Here is a 16,934-nt window from a genome sequence, read left to right on the forward strand (position 1 = left end):
TAAGGCATATACACAGGCACACACATACTCACACCCACATGATTATTATTACTGGTTGAAACTATAGCCTGAGGTAACAAGGAAAGTAAAGGTCAGCCTTCCAAACAGAAAACACATGTATGGTGAGAGCACAATAAACTGCAGGGAAAAAACAAATTTATTCTCATATTTTTCATCAAGTTAGTTTTTAGAGTCATGAACAACAGAGACCTTTCTTATTGATTAAATTTCATAATGTTGAATTTGACCAAATCATAAGACACCAATTAGACCGTAATTTTTAAACCATTATGGATGATAATAAAGGACAAATGGAATCATTAACAAAGAATTCCCTGAGTATTAAATTATCCCATCTTTATCTTGTTAAGAAAACTTAGAAATTGTGTGTGGGTGCTGGTGTGTCTTCAATCACAAAGAGTGTTTCCTTCTTCTCATAAACTCACGGAAGCCATTTTCCAGCCCTCCAAGGGCAGCATAGCTATAGGTGGGCAGCAAATATTCTTCTTTTCGGTGTGCTATCTAGGCATGGCTTCGCAGGGTTTGTGTTTCCCTGTTGACCTTTTAAAGAGTCCAGACCAAGGCAGGACAATCCTTAGGCTGACTTGAAGAGTTCCCCTGATGTGGAGCTGTTGTACTCAAATTCCTGCTGGCAGTTTCCTAAGAAATGCTAAAAGCTCCTTAGGAATCTGAATTAACCAGTTAATAGACAGTGTCTTTCTCAAACTGGGAATTTCTCCACTTTCCTCAAGCCTCATGAGTATTCTAGAGGAGAGATTTTAAGTACAGGACAGACTTATTACTCATTGCAGAACCAGAAGGGGGAGCCATAGTGCAAAGGAATCATAGGCCATTCAGACTGTTTCTACAGGGATGAGTAATAATCACCACACGGATTACATAACTTCCGGCCCACGGATGAAGTGGGGGCGATGAACGTGATATTCTCTAAAGAACATTTGGGTTAAGATGGCTGTCTTTACTTTCCCGTTTATGTAGCCAAGAATGAACAGAGAAAAATCTTTACCAAACTTAGCAATTATTATTATTATTATTATTATTATTTTGAGACAGTCTCACTCGGTTGCCCAGGCTGGAGTGCTGTGGCGTGATCTCGGCTCACTGCAAGCTCCGCCTCCAGGATTCACACCATTCTCCTGCCTCAGCCTCCGGAGTAGCTGGGACTACGGGCGCCCGCCACCACGCCCGGCTAATTTTTTTTGTATTTTTAGTAGAGACGGGATTTCACCGTGTTAGCCAGGATGGTCTCGAACTCTTGACCTCATGATCCACCCGCCTCGGCCTCCCAAAGTGCTGGGATTACAGGCATGAGCCACCGCGCCTGGCCCAAACTTAGAAGTTATTGAGGTTTGCCATCAATATGGCGGAAATCGTAAGGCACCTTTACAACAGGAAGCAAAGAGAAGGGATTCGCTAATGGGCTTCACTGCTTGAAGGAAATGACTGGCTGAGGCATAAGTTGAAGGTCCTCGGGAAGAACTCCATGTTATCTGGAAACGACTCCGGAGCTTGGACAGATTTGCCCCAGGGAAAGAAGAGCCTTGATTGTACCTTTGGCAAAAGCTCGAAGTGCAAGAGATCATCCCGGGCAGAGAAGCCAGGTGTGGCACTCGTTCTTGACCTACACCTGGCAGGGATGGAACCAGTATTGCAGAAGGTGCTGGTGCAGCTGACTTCTCGCTCTACAGCAAACCCAGGAGTGTAACCTGCAGCAGAAGGCAGTGCCCCCACTTGCTGTTTTCTACCGCTTAGTGAAAAGCAGATCTCAATTTCAGCAAAGCACTATCAGATTTTTCATCCTTCTTTTTCCTGGATCTGAGAGATGTAAAAGTATTATAGTTAGAGTGATTCAGACAGAACCCATTTTAAACACACTCTGTAAGGGTAAGTAAACAGAGAAAAAGATAAACACAGACAGAAAAGATTCTGCCAAAGAAGGGAAACGACCTGAGAAACCCAGCAAATATAGACTGTGAAGTGAAATTCCTAACATGAGATAGAATAAAGTATCAGAAAATCTCTAATTGATATTTTTGACCAAGTCTGAGAGGATGTGGCATCTGTGGAGCTAGAGTCGACAGTTATGAAAAGATACAGATCTGTAGTTAGAATTTTGTTTTATTTTATTTTAATCAACTTTTATTTTAAACTCAGGGGGTACATGTGCAGGCTTTTTACCTAAGGATATTGCATGATGCTGAGGTTTGGGGTACCAATGATACTGCCACCTAGGTACTGAGGATAGTACCCAGTAGTTTTCAACCCTTGCCCCAATACCCAGTATTCCCCAGTGTGTAGGGTTGCCATCTTTTTTTTTTTTTTTTTTGAGACAGTGTCTCACTGTCGCCAGGCTGGAGTGCAGTGACGTGATCTTGACTCACTGCAATCTCAGCCTCCCAGGTTCAAGTGATTCTTCTGCCTCAGCCTCCCGAGTAGCTGAGACTACAGGTGCACACCACCACGCTCAGCCAATTTTTGTATTTTTAGTAGAAATGGGGTTTCACCATGTTGGCCAGGATGGTCTCGATCTCTTGACGTCGTGATCCACCCAACTTGGCCTCCCAAAGTTCTGGGATTACAGGTGTGAGCCACTGCGCCCAGCCACATTGCCATCTTTATGTCCAATGTTTAGTTCTCACTTATAAGTAAGAACATGCAGTATTTGGTTTTCTCTTCTTGGGTTAATTTGCTTACGATAAGCCTAAGCCTCCATGGATGGCCTCCAGCCACATCCATGTTGCTGCAGAGGACATGATTTCATTATTTTTGCGGATGCATAGTGTTCCATGATGTATATAGCATATTTTCTTTATCCAATTCACTGTTAATGAGCACCTAGGTTGATTCCACGTCTTTGCTATTTTGAATAGTGCTGTGATAAACATGTGAGTGCATGTGTCTTTCTGGTTAGAATGATTTGCTTTCTTTCGGGTATATACCCAGTAATTCTGGGTCAAATGGTAGTTCTGTTTTAAGTTCTTTGAGAAATTGCCAAATGGCTTTCCACAGTGGCTGGACTAATTTACATTCCCACCAACAGTGCATAAGCATTCCCTTTTCTCTACAGCCTTGCCAAGCTGGTTGTATTTTAAAATGTCATGAAAGAAGTGAACTGGACATAGGCTGTGCAGAACATTGAATCAGTCAAGTAGAAGGAAGTTCAAGAAACTCTCCTAGAGCTCAGAGAGAAAGCAAGCTGACATTTAATGAATATTAGGAATTCCAAAAGTAAAAAAGAAAGCCAATTAGGAAGAAGAAATAATCAAAATAATAATGGAAGATAATGTTGCTAAAATTACTAAGGATTATGATCTTATTTTAAAAGGCTTAGCAAGTACCAGGAACAACTTATTTTAAAGAGCCACTTGAATGAAAATTATCGAGCACATTTATATTACAGATACTGAGAAAAGCCAAAGAAAGTATTAGATGAAATGAACATGGTACCTATTCCAAGAAAGTATCAGATGAAATGAACATGGTACCTATTCCAACTGAGTTGAATATACCTTAGAAGACAAGCAAATCACAATCAGTAGTATAGAGTATGGGAAGTGCTGTCACAGAAGTGAAAAGCTTAGCAGAGGTGCACTTTAGTTGGCTTGGGGGATCAGGAAAATATCACTTTCCAGAAGAAGTGATATTTGAGCAGACTTGAGGACTATGTCAGCATTATCTAGATGAAGAAAAATGTCTTCGGTGAGATGGGAAGTAATCCAGACAGAAGTAAAAGCCTGGGTAAAGTCTCAAACCTGAAAAAGAACATGTCACATTTAAACAACTAAGAACATTTCTGTAAGGTTGAAAAATCAAAGAAAAGCTGAGTTAATGAGGTTGAAGGAAAAGCAGAGGCTAACGTATAAAAAACTTCATCTCCTATATGAATCACTTTAATCATAATCCTGAGATGAAGATATGGACAATGCAACACAAGGACAAGGAGTTTTTATAATGATCATATGTATGTTTTCAAAAAGGCTCTCTAGTGAGTGTGGACAATGAATAGTAGAAGAACCAGACAAATGGTGAGAGACTGATTAGAGGTCATCACAGGAATTTAAGGAGGAAAAGGCAATGTAAACTAGGAGATTAGCCATGGGAATGGATAAAAATAGGTAGATATGAGAAATTTTTCAAAATGTAGAATCAACCTTAATTAGATGTGGGCATTAAGGAGAAGTATGACAGTCAGATATCTGGTTTGGAGCAATTAAATGCCATTCTCTGAGATGGGAATCTCAGGAGAAAGATTGGATGATGACTTCTGCTTTGAACATGTTGAATTTAATGTGTTGAATAGGCAGTTGGAACTGGGGAAGCAGAAACTAGGGTGAAGACAGGGCCTTGTGAGAGCTTAGTGTATACACAGCAAATGTTTCCATGGGAGAGGAGATCTTTGCCTAAGAAAGTATGGAAAGTGGGAAGAGAATAATACTAAGAACAGAAGAGAAATCCACTAAGAGGATGCCTATGATACCTGCAACTAGAGGCATGGGGAAGGCTTTGCAGTTCTTCTTCAACAGTAAGGGGGTCATAATCTGGAGATGAGGCATTCGGAGGCTACCAGGATGTAATTGAAAGGCTGAGCCTATGAATAGCATGTGGAAAATCTTGGCCCTTTGAGTATCTGGAAAAGCTGCAGGGAAGGGTTTTCTAAGAGGGGAATGTGGTTTCAAACATGGCACGAATATGAAGTGATTAGAGGAAGTAGAAGAATTTTTCATTGAAGGGGAGTTCAATGGTTTGAGCAGATATGCCTTGGAAGAAGGGGAGAGATTTGAGAAAATGTACAAGAACTATATGGAGGAGAGAAGATAAATGAATGGCAGAGGATTGTGTCCTGCGCATTGAAAAAGGACAACAGAGGTATGAGGCATGATGAAGTATGACAAGAACCACACTGAGTTATATTCTGAATATGGTTTTAAAATTTTATGTTTATTGGAAAAAATGCATTAAGCATTTGAGTGGAAGGAAAACAACTACCTAAATGAGAACTGAAAGCAGTTTGTCATCAGAATGTGTCTCCTAATATCAGATAACCATGGAGCAACACCCAAGGAATTTTGAGAAGAAAGGATTGTGAGACATGATTTTATACCCAGCTGTTGTTTATGTGAGAGGGTGCTAAAATTCTTGGATATGCAAGGATGCATACACATCTAGCATGTGTATGGATACAATACAGTAACCAACACATACATCATGGAAATTTACTCAAGAAACTCTAGTAAATTAAGAAATTAATCAGTTAGGAACCTAATCTCTATATCATGAGGGTGGACGAAGCACACATATACCTCTCCATTTTCTCTCCAGATCCCAGGAAAATGACTAACAAAGTATAAGAATGAGATTAAATCCTTAGCAGTCCTGAAAAACAAAAACAGAGGAGGTTTTATCAGCAGATCAAATATTTTAAGGAATTTTGGAAAACTATAAAGTACATTGGTTTGACAGGGAAAATGGCGCCAAGAAAATCACAAACAAATAAGGACATCTGGAATGGGTCACTGAAGAAGCAAGTACCAGCCTTCCCCACAGAGCCCTGGAAAAACTCCAAGATCATCATCAGCAAGGGCTGGAAATATTTGTTGAATGATGTTGAATGAATCAGCAGCCTGTGTGGCAATTAGCAACATAATTAATTGAAGGAATGCCAGCCCAGCTGGGCTGGTCCTCAGCTCTGGTACACAGAGAGCTGGCTATGGTATTTTCTCTTAAGATGTAATAGATCAGATGAACTCTCTACATAAAGTGGTGGCTCTTCCTTTAGGAAAAAGAAAAATAATAGAAAAGCAGCTTTGTAGAGGAATGAAATGTCCTGAAACTCCCTACTCCCAGAGAAATGTCTTCCCTGGCTTACTTGGATTTATTGAGGCAAATCCTTAACCTACTTACATGCTGTTTGTTTGTTCAACCTGGAAAGAAATCCGTTTGCCTCCCACCCACCCACCCAAAGAGGACTGGAGTATGCTCCCATTCTGGAGAGAGCTCTGCTGTAGGGATGGTACACTCTACAATTGCTGAAGAAAGCCAGTTGAATGATCATCAGGGACCACTGTAATCCTTCAATCATAATTACAAATACACAGACTTTGAGGAAAAGTAAACCATTAATTAGAAACATCTATAGGAACAGGTGGAACAGATGGTCCTTGAGAGATTAACAATGGCAATAGAAGTTAATTTAACATTTCCATTAAAATTATTAAAAATATTTGACAGAATATTGAATATGTGAAAAAGGACATACTTCTTTGAAAATGAATCAAATGAATAAGAAAGTTTGAGAAATTAAAATTGCGCATAATTGGAGAGAAAAAAACTGAGAAGGGCTGATTACTACAATAGATAAAGCTAAAATTAGTGACAAAATCTCCTAGGATATGTAATAGTAACAAAGATTAAGACTATTACTGTTGTTTGTTATTAACCTCTTCCTCTCAAAACATATTGGATTTTCTATTTTGGGGATTCAGCAGTTTATCTATGAGTATAAATTGTATCATGTTATATAACCATAGTTTATCAATTTTTGAACAGATGCAATTTCTTTTAGAATACCGTGATCTTCTTTTCCTCTTCTAACAACCTCCTTTTCTCCTCGTGAAACTTCTAATTCATGTTTCTTGAACTGCTGAATACATTTGTCATGTGTCTTAACTTTTCTATAGAAATAGCGCTGTCTCACTTTTATTTTAAAATATTTAAGAATGTTCATGTGTTTCGAAGACAAAATGAAAGATTTTTATTAATTGTATTTTCTGTTGGTTTATCTGAATTTTTGAAAACATCAATATCACAACATTTTAAGTAAAAATGAACATATTATTTATAAAAGTACATGTTTGAGTTTAATTCTCTACCATTTTTACTGTTCTTTACTCTTTTCCTTCTGCAGGGAGAGCGTTGGCTATTTTATTATGGATACATAGGCACACACTCCAGAGAGCCAGAGGTAGCTACAAGGTTTGTTATGTAAATTATCTGTCCCCTTCAAGTCCATTTACCCCTTTTCCCCAAAACCACTGTCAACTCTTTTAGTTGATCCCCGTGGTGTTTCCCTTCTTGTGGCTAAATAATGCATTAGTCTTGCTGCTTCCTGATTTTTCAGCTTTACATATTATTTATTGACTTCCCGCTATGTCAGATGAAGATTTAACTTTGTTTTTTGCATCCCTTTGCATCTCCAAAGAAACTCTCCATTATCTCCCCTTCAATCTTTTAATGTAATTATACTGTAATTTTAGTTTCCCCAAATATTCATTGCTTAAATTATTATAATAATGTAAATGCTACCGAGTGCTGAGCCTAGTAAACTCTGATAACTTTTCCTTTCCTGCACAACTTTTTACATCTCCTGGAATCAGTCCTTATCTTTTTGTTCATTTGTTTGTGTGGTTTTCTACATACTTATCAGCAATTTGACCTAAACTCTTCAACAATTATCTGAATGTCTTTTCAATAAGTTCATTCACATTAGGTATTTTAATGCTTTCATCTTCTTGAAAAAATTTCTCTGTGACCCTTCTGACCTGTCAATATTGGGAATGGTTGTCCTCTGCAAGCGTTATGCTAGCTTCTCTGACTTTCATCACCGATCTGGGATTTTTCTTTATTTCTCTCTTGTACTGGGTGCCTTTTTTTCTTGGATCTCATATCTTCTTCTTTTAGGGTTCCTTTGGAGGAATACAAAAGAAGTAACATTTTAAAAACCCTGAATTTCTGAAACTTCTTTTTATCTGACAAGAGATAGTTTAGCTGGCCACACAGTTTTAAGAATAGGAATAGGAAAGTATTGCTTATTTCTCTTCTAGTTTTCAATATTTGCTATTGAGCAATCTGAAGCCACTGAGATTCCTAATCTGTTGTAGAAAACTTGTTTTATTTATTTTTTTCTTCTCTGAGAACCTATAGAATTTCCTCTTTATTTTCAGTCTTCTGAAGCTGCAAAAGCAAGAGCTCTTCAAGTAAAGAGCCTTAACATGTGCCTCTTTTCATTCACTCTCTTGGACACCCAGATGATGGATCCTTTGAATCTGGAAACTTGTGTCCTCAGTTCTGTCAAATATTCTTGAATTATTTTGTTGATAATTACTTCCCCTTTATTTCATCTGTTTGTTCTTTCTTGAATTGCCATTAGATAATTATTGGACCTCTTAAACTGATTTCCCCAATTTCTTACTATTTTTCAATTTCCAATGACTTTGTCCCTTTAGTCTGTTTTCTAGAAGTCTATCTCAACTTTTTCTTCCTATTTTTCTGTTTACTTTTCAATTTTACTTTAAATTTCTCAGAACTCTTATTTCTGAATTTTATTTGTATAGGATTTTTAATTATTGTAACATATTATCTTACCTATCTGAGAACGTAATGATAGATTTTTATTTATTTTTTTCCCGCATAGTCTCTGTTTTCTCCAAGCTGCTTTTGTCCAAGTTGCTTTTTTCTCCAAGTTGCTTTTTGGTTTGGTCTCTATATTTTATCCCAGGCTTTCTTTACATGTTTGATGTTTTTTTTTTTTGTCTGCTCAGATTTAGTGGGCAACCTACAAGCTGATTGGAAGCACCGAGGTGGCCAGCGTGTCTTATTAAAAAACTCCAATAACTGTCGGCCGGGCGCGGTGGCTCACCCTGTAATCCCAGCACTTTGGGAGGCCGAGGCGGGTGGATCACGAGGTCAGGAGATTGAGACCAGCCTGGCCAACATGGTGAAACCCTGTCTCTACTAAAAATACAAAAATTAGCTGGGCGTGGTGGTGCGCACCTGTAGTCCCAGCTACTTGGGAAACTGAGGCAGGAAAATCGCTTGAACCTGGGAGGCGAATTGCAGTGAGCCGAGATTGCACCACTGTACTCCAGCCTGATGACAGAGTGAGACTCCATCTCAAAAAAAAAAAACAAAAAAACCCCAAAGAACTCCAATGTCTTTCCTCTTGAACTGGGCAGGCCCTTTAGCTTGAACTCTTCCAAGGAAGATGAGTAAGGAAAAAGATTGGGGGCTGTATTTGTCCATTTTCACACTGCTATGAAGACATACATGAGATTGGGATATTTATAAAGAAAAGAGGTTTAATTGACTCACAGTTCCACATGGCTGGGGAGGCCTCAGGAAACTTACAATCATGGCAGAAGGGGAAGAGGCTCATCTTATACGGTGGCAGGCAGGCAAGAGAGAGTGAGCAAAACCAGGGAAAACTGCCTTATAAAACTATCAGATCCTGTGAGAACTGACTCACTATCACGAGAACAGCATGGAGGAAAACACCTTCATGATCCAATCACCTCCCACCTGGTCCCTTCCTCGACATGTGGGGATTATGGGGATTACAATTTGAGATGAGATTTGGGTGGGGACCCAGAGCCAAACCATATCAGGGGCATCTCAGAATTTTTTGTAGAGATGCGCATTTAACCCATCTCTCTAAAGTTCAAAAGTTTTACTCATAATCCATTCCCTAGAGACGCTCTGGTTTACTGTCTTCAGAACGTAACCCTCCAATCTTTTGCCAGGGGAGGGAATTGGCCCAGACACTAATAGAAACTAATTTCTAAAATGTGCTTTCTTTTTAAGACAGGGTCTCACGCTGTTGCCCAAGCTGGAGTGCAATGGCATGATCACAGCTTACTACAGCCTCCACCTCCCAGGCTCAAATGGTCCTCCTACCTCAGCCTCTCAAGTAGTTGAGACCACAGGTGTTTGCCACCATGCCTGGCTAATTTTTATGTAGACGGGGTTTCACCAGGTTGCTCAGGCTGGTCTGAACTCCTGGGCTTTAGTGATCTGCCTGCCTCAGCCTCCCAAAGTGCTGGGATTGCAGGCGTGAGCCATCACACTGGGCCTCTAAATGCTTGTAACCAAGTCTTGTTATTTTAGCCTCCTACTTTCTCTTTTTCTCCACTTCTGGGGGTAGCTGGTTTGCACACTTGCTGAGACTTTCGAGGGTTCTGTGGCATAATCTCAGCTTCTACTTCTGGCTTAGATTCAACCTTCTTAAATAACAAACCCTCTGTTATTCATTTATTTGTTTTCGAGATTCCAAAATTCTGTTGCTGTTCTCCCCTCTGCTATATCCTTGTGGGTATATGTCTTACAAAATCTCCCTTATTTGCCTTTTAATGGAGTTTCAGGAGGGATGGAAAGTACATACATATGTTTAGTCTGTTATCTTACCTGGAAATTGATTTTCAAGTATATTTGCTAATTGAAATAGTTATGCAATGTTACACTTGATAATATCTGACCTTCTAAATAAAGTTTTAAACATCTCTATTACTTGATGTAGGCTAATAGAGTGCTACAGCAAGAGCAACCCTCGAACTTCAGTGTTTAACACGACAATAGTTTAATTCTCACTATTGCTAGATGTCCATTATGGGGTAGAGGGTGGCTCTGTTTCACTATGCCTGGAGATTGATAGAGGTGGACAGAGACTCAATTATTTTGCAATTGTACAGTCTGAAGTGTGTAACCTTCTTGATTCACATAGTAAGGACAGAGAGCTGGAGGGTCTCACATTAGCCAATAAATATTTTAGCCTGAAAGTGATATGCTCACATTTCATTGGCCAGAATGTTTCATGGGCCTGATTTACTGAAAGAAACAGGAAAGTATAATCCCCGCTGGTGTTTGAAAGAAAGAGATGTTAAGTGGGCACTAGAAGTCTCCAGCCTGTCACTTTTAGATACACAGCCATGCACCGCATAATGACCTTTTAGTTAACAACAGACCAAATGTATGATGGTGGTCCCATAAGATTACAATATTGTATTTTCACTGTACCTTTTCTATGTTTAGACACACAAATACTTACCATTGTGCTACAATTGCCTCTACTATTCAGTACAGTAACACACTGTCCAGGTTTCTAGCTTATGACAATAGGTTAGACCATTGTGCACAGCCTAGTACCAGTAGGCTATGCACAATGAAGAACTTGCCTAAGGATACATTTCTCAGAACATATCCTTGTTGTTAAGCAACACATGACTATACATTGAGCTGAGAAGATGTATTTGCTAGGGTAAGACTAGACTGCTATAAAAAGTAGACCCAACTCAATGCAGTGGCTTAAAAGGAAATGTGGTTTATTCATTTTCACTGAAACACACCAAAGGGAGCATCCAATGCTGACAGGTGGCCATGGTCCCAACCAGATGCTTCGACTGTGTTCATGCATTTTACTCTTACAGCTCTGTTCTAAGTGAATAACTTAAATGCTAATGTTCTCTTGAAAAGCCTAGGACACACGCATAATGAAAGGGTAAAGACAGAATCTTTACATGAACAACTTAGTGTTGAAAATCCTAACACTAAGTGCCAAGCCTTTCTTCTTACATATCCCTATTTGTCTTTCAGTTTTTCATGGGAGTTGCGCCATTATGTTTGAAAACACAAGAGGTGTTTATGGAGAAAGATGGAAGCTGCTTATGACACACAAGACAGACCCTGTGGAAGTTTAGTCATTAAGAAGATAAAGAAGATTTTCTGGAGGGATCCTCTGGAAACAAACAGAAAAAACCACAAATTGTAATGCATCTGCACCTAGACTGCTAGGAACTTTGACTCGATGGAGTGAAAGCTTAAGGCTTTGTTTACCTGTGCTGCTTTCAAAGAATGTGGACAGTGGGTCCATTTTTGCAGCAGAAGTTGTTTAACCATGAGATGAATGTCCCATGATTTCAAATGATATATAATAAACATTTTTCTTTTGTGTTTCGAATCTATTTTCTTTCAACACTTATTACCTTAGTGGATTAGTCTATTTTCACACTGCTATAAAGAATACCTGAGACTGGGTAACTTATAAGGAAAAGAGGTTTAATTGACTCACAGTTCCTCATGGCTGGGGAGGCCTCAGGAAACATAATCATGGTAGAAGGAGAAACAAGCACAACTTACATGGCAGCAGGTGAGAGGGAGAGTGAATGAGTATGAAGGAGGAACTGTCAAACACTTATAAAACCATCAGATCTCATGAGAACTCACTATCATGAGAACAGCATGGAGGGAACCGTCCACCCCCATGATCCAATCACCTGTCTCCCTCGACATGTGGGAATTACAGGTCCCTCCCTTGACACGTGGGGATTGCAATTTGAGATGAGATTTGGGTGGAGACACAGAGCCAAATCACATCCTTTGGATGAAAGTGATAATCAAACTTTTAAATATATACAGTTGAAAGATAAAGTCTTAAAATACTTGAACTCAGAAACATCAAGGAAAATAATGGAGAATTGAAGTATTTCTGCATTGTCAAGGAGATTTTGCTGTTCCCACTTGCTCCTTAGTGTCCCCTGGGAATCTCCAGCTTTGACCTGATTCTAATCCCTGATTCATTATAAAAGGCACCATGAAGTGGGGGAAACACACACCATTAAATATAATCTCAGATAATAAGATGTTTTGACTTCAAGTTCAGAAATGTTATAATAGGAGAAAGTGTGAGTTTCAGAATAGAAAGCACTATATTAAGTGGATGATTATGGCATGGCCACTATTGGGAGGTAATTATCAATTGATTAAAGGCAGGTCAGCTAGAGACAGTTTGGCATAATGTATGCAGAAATGCTTCTAGATCAGCTAGAGCTAAAGATCCAAGGAGATCCTTTCCCTAGGAAGGCAGAGAATGGCTGTGGGAGTGAAAGAAGAATCATTTCTGCAGAATCTGAAGGTGAACTCGGAGCCTTAGAAAATGGATCTTCAAGTGTAGCCCAGACTGAGAGAAGAAAATAGCAACTGGATGAGCTAGATAGATGGTCTCCTCAGTCACAGAAGCTTAATTTTGATCAGAAGTTAAAACATCATGATATGAAAAAGAAATCCCACATTTTTCTAGGAGCTAAAGCCTGGGGTCTTTTTTTTTTTTTTTTTTTAAGATGGAGTTTTGCTTTGTCACCCAGGCTGGAGTGCAATGGCATGATCTCAGCTCACTGCAACCTCTGCCTTCCAGATTCAAGTGATTCTGCTGCCTCAGCCTCCTGAGTAGTTGGGACTACAGGCAAGCGCCACCATGCCGGGCTAATTTTTGTATTTTTAGTAGAGACGGGGTTTCGCCATGTTGGGCAGGCTGGTCTCAAACCACCCACTCAAGTGGAGACCCACTTTGGCCTCCCAGAGTGTGGGGATTACAGGCGTGAGCCACTGTCCCTGGCCTAAGCCTGGGCTCTTTAGAGAGTTCGCAATTGCTCATAATTCTAAATTTTTGATCTTTATAGAAGACTGTATGATAAACATGGTTACTTTCATTGCTGAAAACAAAAATAACTTCAGAAATAAAGACAGGACAGCAAGTTACCTGTCCAGAGTGATTACTGGGCTTAGATGTCTGTGTCTACCCAGGTCAAAATGGAAAAGTTGACACAAATGGCACTTTTACTTACCCTACATGGTGTCTTCCCTCTCTTCTGGTAGTGTCCCCACCCACCTAGGCACTCTGTCTACCTCAGTGATTATCACACCTCCCAAAGTGAATCTTATACAAGGCATGAACTCATGTGCTTATTGATAGAACATTTCCCAGAGTATAAGGGAGTTTCAAAAGAAAGTAGTCTTCAGAAAAAGAAATGGAGGCTTTCACATAGCAAGATGGATTTTTGGCCTAAGTTGAATGGTGTGTTCATCAAAAGTGTGGAATAAAGAAGGAATCAGATGTTGAGAGACTCACAGGCAGATACCAAGAGTGACCTACATCAAACATTTGATGACAAATCCTGAACTATGCATCATTTCATTTAACCCTTCCCAAAAAAAGCCCACTAAGGTAGGTGTGTTGCTGTCTCTATTTCATAGGTGAGGGGAAATCTATGGTGTAGGGACCTTAATGTCATTTTCAATGTCTTCCAGAGGTTAAGTGGCTCAGATCGGCTTTGAACAAAATATCACCTGTCAACAGAACCCATGTTCTTTCTCCACAAGAAACCTGGGGTCAGAACAATGGACAGAGGCCAGCCCAGCCTCCTTGTGACAAGCACCATTCCCCAGTATCAAAGGATTGCCTGGGGTGATCCCTGGGAGGCTGAGGGATTCCGCGATGTTCTGAAGCCTTACATGCCAACTGAATCCAACAATTACTGATGATTTTTATTAATTACATTTATTTCTAAAAATATTAAAGACAAGTGGGTTTTCCTGCTGACAAGAGTTGATATTTTGCAGGCAGGAAATTTTGCATTATCCAAATACTGGCTATTTTGCATGGCCTCATTCTACATATCCTCTCCACCCTGCTTCCTATCCCCACCCAACACTTCCCAATCAATGGCCAGACTTTGGCAGAGGCATGCAGAGCTGGAGCAGTCAGTGTAAACTGTTCTGGGAAGCCAGACTCTGCAACTGTTCTCGGCATTGGCACTTGTCTGTGTAATGGAAGCTCCCCCGAGAAGGTCCCTTGTTCTTTGGAAAATAGTGTCTGCTCTTAGCAATAGCAGTGAATCTAGAGTGGATTGCTGGTCACTTGATGTGACAGGGGTAGGAACTGTAAGGAAATGAATAAGCTTCTTGAAGATGTAACCCTACAAAAAAGCCCAATTTTCTTAGGAGAAACCCTTGTCTTGCCAGCTTCCTTCCTCTGTTGAGCTAAATGTATATGTAGGGAGGTCAGCCTTTGTTCCTCTAGCATGTTGCTAAGTCCTATACAAGACACATCCAAAGACTTACTGAAACAAACATATGTGAAAATATTTGTGTTTGTTTTACCATAAAGCCAATTAATATCTCATCTATGACAGCATTTTGGACTCTGTAAGGCACTGCTCAACAGTGAGGTACGATATTTCAAAGTACCTGAACCCATGATTGTGTTCAATCATCTGTCCATCTTAAATTGAGATCCTTCCTTTCTTATTCTAGTTGGGTAAAGTATTGACAAACTAACATTAGAATTTTAACAAACCAAGCTAATTGCCTATGCGTCAGCCCCTGCTTTGAAGAGTGATGATCACAGAGGTGACTTTTTTTTTTTTTTTAGAAAAAGTCTCGCTCTTGTTCCCCAGGCTGGAGTGCAATGGCATGATCTCGGCTCACTGCAACCTCCCCCTCCCGGGTTCAAGCAATTCTCCTTCCTCAGCCTCTGGATTAGCTGGAATTACAGGCACCTGTCACCATGCCTGGCTAATTTTTGCATTTTTAGTAGAGATGGGGTTTCACCATGTTGGCCAGGCTGGTCTCGAACTCCTGACCTCAGGTAATCTGCCTGCCTCAGCCTCCCAAAGTGCTGGAATTACAGGCGTGAGCCAGAAAGTGACCCTTCAGCTAGGGCTGAGGAATCTTTTGGATTCTTGAAACTGAGGGATGAGGTGGGAAAGCATCCCCTGATGTCTGGGACTAACCTGATGTTGACAGATAGACCTTGATATGATTGCAAGCCAGTCTGATGCTCATAGCTAGGTCATTTTGTTCTCCCGTCTCCTATAATCACGAAATACCAACTTCAGACAAGGTTACTGTGAAATCATAATAAAATAAAACAAAACAAGTCCACTTTATAATTTTGTCTTGGCATAGATGAACAAGGTCACTGTGACATTAGCAAAATACACAAATCATACAATTGCCCTCCTTTCTGACAGCATCCAAGCTAGAAACAATACCCAGTTCTTTAGATCCTTCTCCAAATAACTTGACCAAAGCTCAAATCCTATAATAGGTTCTTTCTGATATTCTCTTGCTGAGATAACCCACAGTTTTCTCTTGCGTATGTTTTCTGTCTCATGGAATGAGAACTCAGCTTTTTAAAAAAACTCAGTTTTTTTAAAGCCTAGATGTATTCTTCTAGGACTTTGGCTGTAGGGCATTGATAATCTCATAGTAAACACTCAGCTTCACCACTGCTAAGCCAGAGTGATTCAGAGTTTCCCTCTTATTATCCTCCCTCACCCCATGCAATGCCTATGATGTTCATGTGTATAAAGGCTGTAAGGGTGGAGCATACAATTTTCCTTGCACTCTTAAAGACAAAAGTGTTTCTGCATCTCTGAGGTCAATTTAAAGCCTCTTATATCTAGGCAGGTGGTCAAGGCCCCTGCTTAACACTATGGAGCCCAGAGTCTTTTCCGTCTCCTTTAGGGGGGCTCCTGTGGTGGGCCTAGAGAATGGCCTTCATTCTAGAAGGCATATATACTTCCCTCTTATCTCCACAATGAGAGACAGCAGCCTTGTGTAGGGATTCTCACAGAGATGGTGAGTGGAATAATGGGAAGTACACACTATTTGGCCTCTTCATACACACAGAAATGTTTGTAGTTGGGCTTAGGGTCAGGAAGTCAAATGACTGCAGGGGCAAGTCTTGTTTGTGAGTGAATGAGGTGGCCCAGGTCTGATACAATACAAGGGCATGGGGTCTTTGGTAAACTGGCAAAAGCATGTCCTCTCTAAAAAGGCACAACTTAATTTCTTAATTTAACTGCTGCTGGTGGCTGCCATGAGGCAAGGAGATTCCAGCGTGGCCAGATTGTTTGATTCCTTCTTTCTTTCTTTCCTTACTTCGTTCCTTCCTTCTTTCCTTCCTTCCTTCCTTCCTTCCTTCTTTCCTTCCCTCCTTCCTTCCTTCCTTCCTTCCTTCCCTCCTTCCCTCCTTCCTTCCTTCCTTCTTCCCTCCCTCCCTCTTTCTCTCTCTTTCTGTCTTCTCTCTCTCTCCCCTTTCTTTTTTCTTTCTTTCTTTTTTTTTTTTGTGAGACAAAGTCTCACTCTGTCACCCAGGCTGGAGTGCGATGGCACAATCTCGGCTCACTGTAACCTCCGCCTCCCAGGTTCAAGCGATTCTCCCGTCTCAGCCTCCTGAGTAGCTAGGATTACAGGCGTGCACCACCACACCCGGCTAATTTTTGTATTTTTAGTAGAGACAGGGTTTCAATGTGTTAACCAGGATGGTTTCGATCTCCTGACCTTGTGATCCACCTGCCTTGACC

General features: G+C 40.3%; 1 long non-coding RNA gene across 1 annotated transcript; it reads left to right on the plus strand.

Moving 5' to 3' along the window:
- Positions 1 to 923: 923 nt before the first annotated feature.
- Positions 924 to 11,744, plus strand: LOC129051447 (uncharacterized). The gene is made up of 3 exons (XR_008515731.2): positions 924 to 1,905; positions 6,926 to 6,993; positions 11,383 to 11,744. It is a non-coding gene; the product is annotated as an uncharacterized LOC129051447 (long non-coding RNA).
- The last annotated feature ends 5,190 nt before the right edge of the window (positions 11,745 to 16,934 follow it).

The sequence above is a fragment of the Pongo abelii genome, chromosome 19 (assembly GCF_028885655.2).
Source record: "Pongo abelii isolate AG06213 chromosome 19, NHGRI_mPonAbe1-v2.0_pri, whole genome shotgun sequence".
Classification (NCBI taxonomy): Eukaryota; Metazoa; Chordata; class Mammalia; order Primates; family Hominidae; genus Pongo; species Pongo abelii.